The following is a 10,458-nucleotide window of genomic DNA, read 5'->3' on the forward strand; positions in this document are numbered from 1 at the left end:
GTCTATGTTTTAGAAATCCCACATTTTTAGAAAATCCCGTGCATCACTTTTCTTCAATTGGATGCAGAGAGGTTAACTATCTTTGTTTCAAACAATCCCTTGGATCGGATGTCTAAGATCATCTGATGGGTATGTGTTTTGTGTCACTGACATGTCTTAAATCTGTTAATGAGGGTTCAATGACATCGAAGCCAGTTCGATGACATCAAAATCGGTTGATGCCATTAGGTATTCTTCGGATTTTTGCTCCAGTTCTCTGGACATGTTTCGTCAATTTTCAATGACATCAAAGCTAGTTCGATGTCATCGAGGGCTTTGCGTAGATTTTTTGTGGAAACACAGATTTTGCAAATTTTGTTTCATATTCCGTTTTGGCTTCTTTCTAAACCTATATAAAGGGGTGCGTATAGGACTGTGATATATTCTAAGGTATTCTAAGGTTTCTAAAAGGGGGCTTTAGGGTTTCAAGGGGTGAGAAATGTGAGGTTTGGGGATTGCTCAAGCTGGGTAAGTTCTCCATCTTTGTAATCTGTGTTTTCATAGTAGAATTTTTATCGGTTTGTGCTGTGGTTTTTTCCTGAAAGGGTTTTCTACATTAAATCTTTGTGTTCTCTTGTGTTTGCTTGGTGCTCTTGGATTGCTATCTTACATCCATCTCTGTGTGATTCTGCAGCACAATCCTCAACAAGTGGTATCAGAGAAATCGTTGGGGCACAGATCTGGATCTGCAGGATTAGGATCAATGAGAAACGCCAAGTTTGATATTGAGAAGTACACAGGTAAAAATAATTTTGAGTTATGGAAGATTAAAATGATTAGTCTATTAACTAAGCAAGGTGAAATTAAGACTCCTAAGGAGCGAAAATCGACTATAAAAGATGAAGAATGGATACTCTTGATAGTAATGCTTTAGCCTCTATCCGTTTATGTCTCACGAATGAAGTTTTCTATAATGTTTTGAAGGTTAAAACTGTGGCTAGTTTATGAGTGAAGTTAGAGGATATCTATGCGAAAAAATTCTCTGAAAATTGCCTACACATGAAGTTATAGTGGTATAGCTTTAAGATGACAGAGGGTGAAGATCTGGAGGCTCACATCAACAACTTTAACAAATTAGTTTTCAAACTATATGGAGGCACTACCAAAAAACTGGGCAAAGCTAACGGACATGTGGTTGTTTTGGCTATGCCCTTTAGACATTAAATTACGACGGCTAAAATTCGTAGCCTAATACAATAATCCGTAGCTAAAGTTCTCTTTTTAATGGTGGACGTTCAATCTGTATTGTTTTCCCCGTGGTGTGGTCCACTCAAGATTTATATAGATCTCATTTTTTGGGATCGATCCTAAAATGATATTGAGAAATGGATGGATGGCGGGGATTAAAACATATACATCATGGTGGGGCCCGTTGAGCCCTATCAGATCCAAAGAGCAAGTGACCTTTTATTCGTACGGATACAGTGTGTGAGTTTCATGTTTGACGTAAAATAGTGGTGACTCATTTATAATAATAGTGGAAATGATATAGAGTTATTCAGACCATCTAAATAATGGGTCTAGTTGTTAATGGTTAATATTTATATTTTTCCGATTTGAAAATATTTTAATCATTCAATAAATGGTCCCTTAAATGTATGGCTGTTAATGTAGTTGATGTGTTAAATTGTGGAAAACTCACAATTTGCGGTGTAACATCCCATTTCAAAGAGGGATTTCTTCTACCGAAAGACGCCCTCTGCCTTTTCAAATCCCTTTTTCGAACGACGCCCTCTGCCTCTCCCTCTGCGTGGTTTCTCATTTTCCTTCTTCCGCCAGTGGGTGAGCTCCGAATCTTTGAAGGATTTCAGGCATATCTCTCCTATCGTGGGTGAGTTTCTCCGAAATCCCTGTTTTTATTCCAAAATCCATTCCATCTGTCATTGCTTTCTCTTTTCTTCTCTCTTTTCTTATTCCAAAACCCCTGATTGTAACAATGTCGAGATTTGGCGATGTAGCTGGATGAAATGAATTCGTCTTTCATAGGCATTTGGAAGAAGTGGCCTAAATTAGGGTTTTGGAATATCTGTTTGTAGACAGAATCTAAATGTCGAACTCAATGAGTTGAAAATGGGCATTTATATTTGGGGCTCTTTTTTGAAAAATGACGTGTTTTGGTGAGGTGGAGCAATCGGGGCTCTTTTCAGCAGAACGACATGGATTTGGATGAATTGGAGCAACCCGGGCTCTTTTCTGCAGAATGATCAGGATTTTAGTCAGCTGCGGCAATCAGGGCAAGTTGGGAGTCTAATCCTTAAAAAAAATGATTTATTTATGCAAACAAGTCCTAAGGGTCTGTTTGGTTGCTTTGGGAACTTATCCATTGGTGTTACTTGGGAACTTATCCATTGGTGATCCATATGGATTATATCGGAGGTCCAATCATTAATTGAGACTATCATGTAGGGCCCACCTTAGATTGGGCATGCCTCTCAAAAGTCACCCTATTTAGATGATCATAACCAACAAACCACCTGCAATGAAAATGGATAATCTATACTGATCATACTGATAAGGGTTTGATCGTTAATGTAGATTGTCAATCACGAGGGGCCACCTTTGATTCCATTTTTATACTAGAAAGGGCCTGATTCAGTTTACATGTGGGGTCCATCTGCCAAGGTTGACCCTTGTTCACTCCCCAAGTATAGGGTTGTGATGTAGTAATAAACTCGGTAAGACCGAGGTCGAATCCACAGGGACTGATACCTGTACGTTATCTGAAACCAAGTAGAAATAAAACTAGACTAAGATGTGATCTAAATCAAATAGAATTTAAGAAATAATTGTGGAATAATTATCTAAAACTTTAAGGAATTCAGAGGAAGGAAACTAGGGATTCAGAGGATCCACTTGTAGAGATCAGGGAGATCTTATGCCTGCATCAAGGATTATGGAATTCAAACTGAACTTACTTGATCTGGTTTTCAAGAGATGAAAGGTATATGAATTAGAATGGATTCCATCACCAAACCATGCCCAGGAGACAAAGTAAACAACAGAATTAAACTAATTACCAACCAACCAACAATGTATGAAGATCAGGAAGGGTACTGTTATCCTACCATGCCCATGGAACAATGATGAACAACAAGGCTTTCTGACTTCATAAACATAAAAAAAGGGAAAAGAAATACTCAAAGCCATTGCAAACCCATTGTAATTTCAGTCACAACAGACCATTAAAGACTAAGAAAAATATTCCTTTAATAATCAACTAAAATCAAATCCAGTTTATGAATTTTAAATTAAAGGCACAAAATATCATCTCCCATCTCGCTACAGGCTTCACCTCTTAGCCCTAGGTAAGAGGTTTAGCCGACCATGATTAGGCTAAAATCCTTAGGATTCATAAGGAAAGAAAAGAATAACGGCCAAGAAAAAATAAGAAAAAGAAAATAAGGAAAAACTTCCCTTTCCTCTTCCTGTCTTCTCGTTCATGCCAAACCAAGCTCTCTTCCTTCCTTCCTCACGTCCACGTTCCAGCCTCTTCACTGCTCCACAGCCGCCTCCAGCCAAGCTGTCTCCGCCAAACTCTTGCTCACCTCCCGTTTATAGCAGCACTGTCTTCACGTCTTTTCCTTTTCCTCCCTTCGGTTCACATCTCTTTCTTTCTTTAATAACAGGAAGGCCGGTGGAAGGGAGTCCTGGCTAGAGTCGGTGCGTGCAGAAGAGCCCTTTCACAGCAAGGAATCGGCAGAAGAGGCGCGGGTCAGCTTACGCAGCCAGTAATCAGAAACTTCGTGCGGCCCGCTGTTCATTTTCTGATCAATTCTGCTCTTGATCAGATTTTTCATCCCTACAATATGGACGGTGCTGATTCTTCTCAAACATCAAAACAGAGGCCCACAGCAGGACTTTACGCAGCAGGATTTCCCGGACGCGCACTCCCTGGGTAAAACAAGTTGCAGTGAGTGCTGTGGGGCCCATGATCAATCCTATGCAGTAAATCCACTCCGTCAATTGTCTTTACAACGAAATTTCAGCTGGATGTGTCCGGCTTTGGAATGTTATGGACGCGGCCAAAGGTGGTAATCAGGCTCCAATCAGTGCAGGGTTGTCCGTTTGTGACCGTTGAAACCAGCATGTATGGGTGCATGGGTATATAATATCAACATGGTTCTGACCATATCGCGCCCTTATGCATGATTGATGGCTCGAATTGATTTTTTTTCCATGATGATGGCCCACTGAGATCATCCGCAGTCTCTGTTTCATACTAGAAACAGAGTTATGTTTTTGAAGAGGAGACGTCCCTGTGTTGCCATGCATGTCTTAGTGCAAAAAGTGTACTATGTACACTGTATGATGATTATGAGAAATCCACACCATCCATCTTGTTCCCCATTTCATTTGAGCCGTGGGGGCCGAAGTTAAAGCGTATCTGGACAGCGGGTGGGCCCCAAATCAAGGTTTTATGGACTGATTTGTTAGTTCAGCCACTTTCACGAGGATCCAATGGCTGAAATTTGACGTGTACGGTTAGTTTTTGGTCCTCGAGCCATGTATAAAGTTTCAAGCTAAACAGATGATGGAAACCCAGTGATCTTGCATTCTGGCTGACTTTCAGGCCGCTTGAGCTTCAATTTCTCAATTTTCGCGGATCCCTGGCGTGTAATTCCGTCGATCTTGGTCTCCTGGAGTCTGTCCCTTGCCTTGGTGCATTCTGAACATTAAATCCGTGCTTTTAGCATCCCGATCCAGTCTCAGCTCGCAATTCCACCTTGCAACACAAACATGATTAAAATGGGCTATTCAATGGTACCATGTTCATAAATCCAGGCAATAACTGGGTCTGATTTGCAATATTTGATTACATGACCCTCTTAAAAATCACTCTGATTTGATGATCCTTAATTTTCAGTCAATAGATGGAAGATAGGTCTATATTTGTCATACTAGGTCTGAACATCCAAGCAATCCATTAAGTGAGACCTACCTTTGATTGCCCATCCCCCCCCAAAAGTCACTTGGGTCTCATTATCCTAAGCATTCACTATCTGATCAATTGATAGGAAATGGTTTATTCATATTTTCTTACTAGAAAAGCTCTAATCATTGGACATAATGGCCCCATTTTTTTTTATTGTCCATCACCTCCAAAAGTCACTGTGATTAGATCGTAAGTATCCAATCAATGGATGGAAATGGGTGGTCCATGTCTATTATAAAAGGTGAGGTATAGACAGGAGGTGGGCTGCTATGGAAATGGGTGGTCCATGTCTAATACCTTTTGATATTGCATCTTATCTCTTCAATTTTCTGTAAAATCTGCACATATGGGTATGTCAAATTTCTGAACTTGTGGTGTGAGGAGGTTCTTTTTGTATTATTGCTTGGGCCTCGAGGAAAGTTTTGGGTTTATGAAAACCGTTATGAGATTCAAGATCTAGGTAGATATATTGTTTGTTTTCTTCTTGTTCCTTTGAGGCTAACATAAGAGTGGATAGTCAGCACAAGGGGCTTCTAGGATATTAGATTTTTAAAAAAGAAGCAAATTTGTAGTTAATTACTTGTTTGTCTATATTATGTTCTTATTTATCTACCAGGTGGTCAGTTTGGGAGGAAAGGTACACCAGATTTTTTCGCAATGAGAGCAAGACAACGGATTTGATCTCCCAAAGGGCAAGTTTCGTAATTATTGAGTGGGCCTCTAAAATTGATTGTTACTTCTCTGTAAGTTCAAGATTAGCTTCTTTCATATTTTCTTAATTTTTGAACTTTGCAGTAGATTGTTTGAACTCTATTTGCTTGAGCAAAACATCCAGCTCTGGAATAATTTTCTTTTGAAATATGGTCTGTTGTAGACCTTGTACTATCTGTTGATTTCATATGCTTATATTTGTGTCACAAAATTTTCCTGCAAAACCTACTTAGCATGTGATGACTGATTAGGTGGTGACCGATTTGAATGTGTATAATATCCACTCCTCTACATGTTTCAATCCTTCTTCTTTTTTTGCTTTTCATGTGCAAGGACAATATTGCTCATGTTCATTGTTTTCCCCATGCAGATCTGTTCTTTATCTGTACATCAGTGAGATTTTGTGCCAGGTTTGTTTGATTTGCTTATGCAGACATACAAAGTACTTGTTCTCTTTCTGACCCTCCTGGATTACTGGTCCATATGCCCTCCTATGAATTTCTGGAAGAAAGGAATCCATGTGCTGTAACTACTATTTTTTTCAATCCAAGGAGCCATTTGGATTGCACACACTCCTCTTTTCCGCTTATTATGTCTCAAGCCATTTTCTCTTCTTGCAGTAAGATTGTTGGACTAGGGATCAACGGAACATTGGGTCTCCAGCTATCAAGCCTCCTCTCACTGAAATATTTGTAAGTATGATTCAGATAGAAAATGCATGTAACTAACTTCGTTGCATTTCTACAAGTTCAGATTCAGAAAATTCCGGGGAGAACTTTAGAAGTAGAGATTTTTCTTTTGGGTTTCTTAAGACTAACGAATAATTAGTGAACAATTTGCACATTGTTCACAAATAATGTGTATTAAGAAAACCGTGAATTATTCAGGAACTCTCTCTCTCTCTCTCTCTCTCTCTCTCTCTCTCTCTATATATATATATATATATATATATATATATATATATATATATATATATATAGCTATCTACTTAATTTCTTCTCTGCACCAAAACTCTTCCTCTCTGCCTGAGGATTGATTGTTTACCCTTTAATTTGGGATTTCTGTTGTTTATGTAGGAGAAGGCTACCAATGCTATGATGCTTGCGTCAAGCGCTGTCAAATGGGTCATGGGCCCAACTGCCATAGTTGTCACATTTCCCAAAGAAGTTGGCCTGCCCAGCATATTTGACTCTAAGCCATGCAGGTCAGGAACCATTCTTTCTTTTGAATCTGTTTATATTTTTACTAGTTATGGCTTATGGGCTGGTCTGGCACATCGAAAATGTTAATAGGAGTATATGAGAACCTGCCCAAGGCATAAAATGAGAACGGGTTCTTAATGTTCCTTTATGATATTTTCCTTATTTCTGGAAGCCTTTCATGGAAGGGGGCCTTTACCATCTCCCACCATCTGCATTTTGTGGAATATGCCAAAATCGCCCTCCTTCCTCAAAATGCGAAATGTAGGGATGCAGGATTATATTGTATTCCTAGACTGATTTCCTACTTCTGCTAGCGTATTTGTTTGGAGAGAAAACCTCGAAAAGAAAACTAATTTCCCTTGTGTGAGTATTCCTCTGTTTGAGAAAAAAGCTATTGAATTAGTAATTAATGTTGTTTAATGAATTTGATGCAAAGAATGTTGTCACCTGATGTTTCATGAAAATAGATTGTTTTAATTGCATGCATATAATCAACATCAGATTAATAACTTGCCATTCTGTTTCTTTGCCATAATTCATTGGTCTTGAATTTCACTAAGTTTGTTTAGTCAAGCATTTGGTAATTACATATGATAGGAAACAACAGTTTTCAGAGACAATCCAGATTCCAGACAAAGAAGAAGTCCAGTTGGCAATATAGTTTAGTACTAGAATTTATATATCCGATATGTGACGTGGGCAGGAATTTGTGTCATGTCAGAAATGCAACTGATTAACGAAACATGATGACATATCCAAACAGGCTTTCAAGAGTATGGAGGGAACATACATTTTGTGTATGTAAATATAAATTATCAGAGACTGCTTCCCCTCTATGCCTTGGGCAACTAAGAATAATTGCACTGATGATAAATAATCGGTCTCAAACACAGGCAGTCTGCCCACACACACATACACACACAAAGACCAATCCACTCATCAGGTGGTCCACATATACTTTCAACCAGACTGACATTTGTGCACTGGTTGGATGGTAACTTATTGTACAACTAGCTGTGAGTGAGACCTCAATAACCGAATGCTTTTCTACTACAAACATCGGTTAGTCAAATCAGTCTGATTGGGCTGATAAAAAATTTCAAGCTTCTGGAGCAGAACTGGAACTTGTGTTTCATGCGATTGAAGGTGTGTAGACTTGAATCTGATGTTAGAATCGACAAAAAGAACACCTTTTTTTGTATTAAAAATACATATCGTAGCTTACATCAAAGAAACTCTCTGCTATTACATATTCTGCTGAATGAATGGGTTTGTTTTCTAGGTCAGATTTCATTTTGTTTTGCATTCTGTTTGTGTATGAACATTTACTGCATTGCTTTTGAGATATTTCATGATGCATGTCAAAAGAACTCGCATTCTTTTGTTCGACCAAGCAATGGTAACAGCAGGGCCTTCATTGGGTTCTTTATTTTTTTTTTCATTTGTGCCTTGTGCATAAATCATATTTTCTTTAGTCAGCCTTGCTTTAAAGCATGTTACATAATTTGTTTCTTCCTTGTATGTTCTTTTCTTACCAGCTAATGATCTTCCAGAGTCAAGTAGTTGTGTCTTGTGACTGACTGTTCCTACCCCATCACATCTGCAGACACGGATTCCAGCTGCCTCAACTTTAGCTACTATGTTGGATGGTCCTTCATCCATTTTTCTGCGAGTAGCAGAATACAAAGAATCCACAAAACATGGACCTTTTACTACTCTTTCAAGCTCCCTCGGTTAAATTCTAATGCAGCTTCATACAGGTAGAGGAGAAGTAACATGTTTTAGATTTTGTAGGTAAAGCTTGTCTCAAACCCATGGCATTATTGTTGAAGCACAAAGTGCTTTTCATTGATCCATGGGCTTGAACAAATATGTCGTAGAGATACCTGTTCTTTACAAAATAAACTATTGGGTGTGCTTGCAGTTGGAGTTGGCCATTCGTTTATTCATATACCAGCTTGCTTCTGTGTGCTTATGTGTTATAGTTTTCTGGCTTCTTACCATGCAGGCTTACTATACTTGATTCGTCATGAAACGCATAGTGGATTGTTGGCGTCCTCATTCAAAGTTCTCATGCTTCTGATTGCTGCCACTCCGTATGGTTTCGCCTTTAAATGAGATTTTTGTTTTGATTGAAGTTTCTCTTATCATCTGTACACACTACTCGGCAGATTTGTATTGGATTTTATCATGTTTATGTTTTGTGGCACCCTATCATATTCGATTATTTTTCTTTTGTATATTGTTAGCATCTTTTATCTACTCATTGCACTACCTATTGCACTGTACATTCCCAGTCACTATACTTCTCCTACCCTTCTCAGAATCATCTGTTTAATGTAATTTTCTTATCAGATCATCACAGCTTATGCTAATCTTGAGATGCTAAGATGGCGTAATGAGTTCTCTGAAACACCATTACACATGTTTTTCAAACAAGATTTATCTCAATTTACTTTTGGATTAATTAGGCTTTCTTTTGTTTGCACATGAACTTGGGGTTTAAATCTGAAGTAATATCAAAATGTGTTCTATGAATATTCTTTGAAGAATTATTTTAGAACATTTTAACAATCTTTGATGTTGTTCACTTAAATATTGTCTATTTTCTAGGTATTCTGAAAATGATGTGCTTTAGAGTTTCTCCACAAGTCATTAAAAGATGCCAAATTTCTGTTCTTTTTCAAAATGTTGTAATATTTGGATTGATTTTCTTCTTCTAAACATGGCGTTAAAGCAGAGGCTCGACGCGCATAAAGGGCAGGGTGAAGAACTGAAGGAAGCAGTAAGGAATATGTTTAGCACAGTCAATGATCCATTGCTCATTGCTTTGAATTTGAATTATGTTGCATAGTAGAGATGAATTGGGAAAGCAATTGGTTACTATGGATGGTTGTAGTGTGGTTCATGTGTTACCATAGCTTCAATTCTCTTTGAAAGATGTGTCATGATTAGAAACTCCTGCTTATTTGCCAATCCGACTATCAGATTGGTGGACACTGATTGGATGTTCATCCATTGGTCCTACTTATACAAACAAACGTCCACCAATCATAGATTAGGACTTTTCACCATATCTAATTTTTGGGACTGATTAGAAAAAAGTGAATTCCACATTTTACTCGTTTTAGTCTGAAACAATGTGTGCCACATGTACAATTTCCTCATACTAGAGTAACATAAACCTGTCCACTGCCTTCTGACAAACGAAAATAAATAGAAATATAAACAAACACTGCTTTTCTTAGCTTTGGCTGTTATTCTTCTCTGAACTTAATTCTTTATTTCTTGATCACAGTCCTATACTATTACTGTTTGTCGAACTCTCTAGTTTTTTCTTGTACCCTGCTGGTCCTTTTTGACTCTTAGTAGTTCACTACTTTGGGGCTGGTCACACAAACATCAGTGTTCATTGGTCAATAGAACGTAATATTGCATTTTTCCTTTTGTACAAGGTTCTCTTCAACTTCATTCTGTTTCTCGCTTTTCTTTTTTGATAGATCAATTTATATTTCAGTTGGGAACTTCCATTACATTGTTGAATTGCTAGTTGTAAAATTTACAGCACTTAAA

General features: G+C 38.1%; 1 long non-coding RNA gene across 8 annotated transcripts; it reads left to right on the forward strand.

The window, feature by feature from the left end:
* Positions 1–1,748: 1,748 nt before the first annotated feature.
* LOC131257972 (uncharacterized) lies at positions 1,749–10,080 on the forward strand. 8 transcript variants are annotated; one of them, XR_009177747.1, is made up of 7 exons: positions 1,749–1,870; positions 5,589–5,715; positions 6,054–6,203; positions 6,304–6,375; positions 6,760–6,887; positions 8,492–8,679; positions 8,894–10,080. It is a non-coding gene; the product is annotated as an uncharacterized LOC131257972 (long non-coding RNA). The 8 variants fall into 8 exon arrangements; XR_009177748.1 differs by having other exon boundaries at positions 8,492–8,645; positions 8,871–10,080; XR_009177741.1 differs by having other exon boundaries at positions 8,492–8,645.
* The last annotated feature ends 378 nt before the right edge of the window (positions 10,081–10,458 follow it).

This window comes from Magnolia sinica, chromosome 10, assembly GCF_029962835.1.
Source record: "Magnolia sinica isolate HGM2019 chromosome 10, MsV1, whole genome shotgun sequence".
In the NCBI taxonomy this organism is placed as follows: Eukaryota; Viridiplantae; Streptophyta; class Magnoliopsida; order Magnoliales; family Magnoliaceae; genus Magnolia; species Magnolia sinica.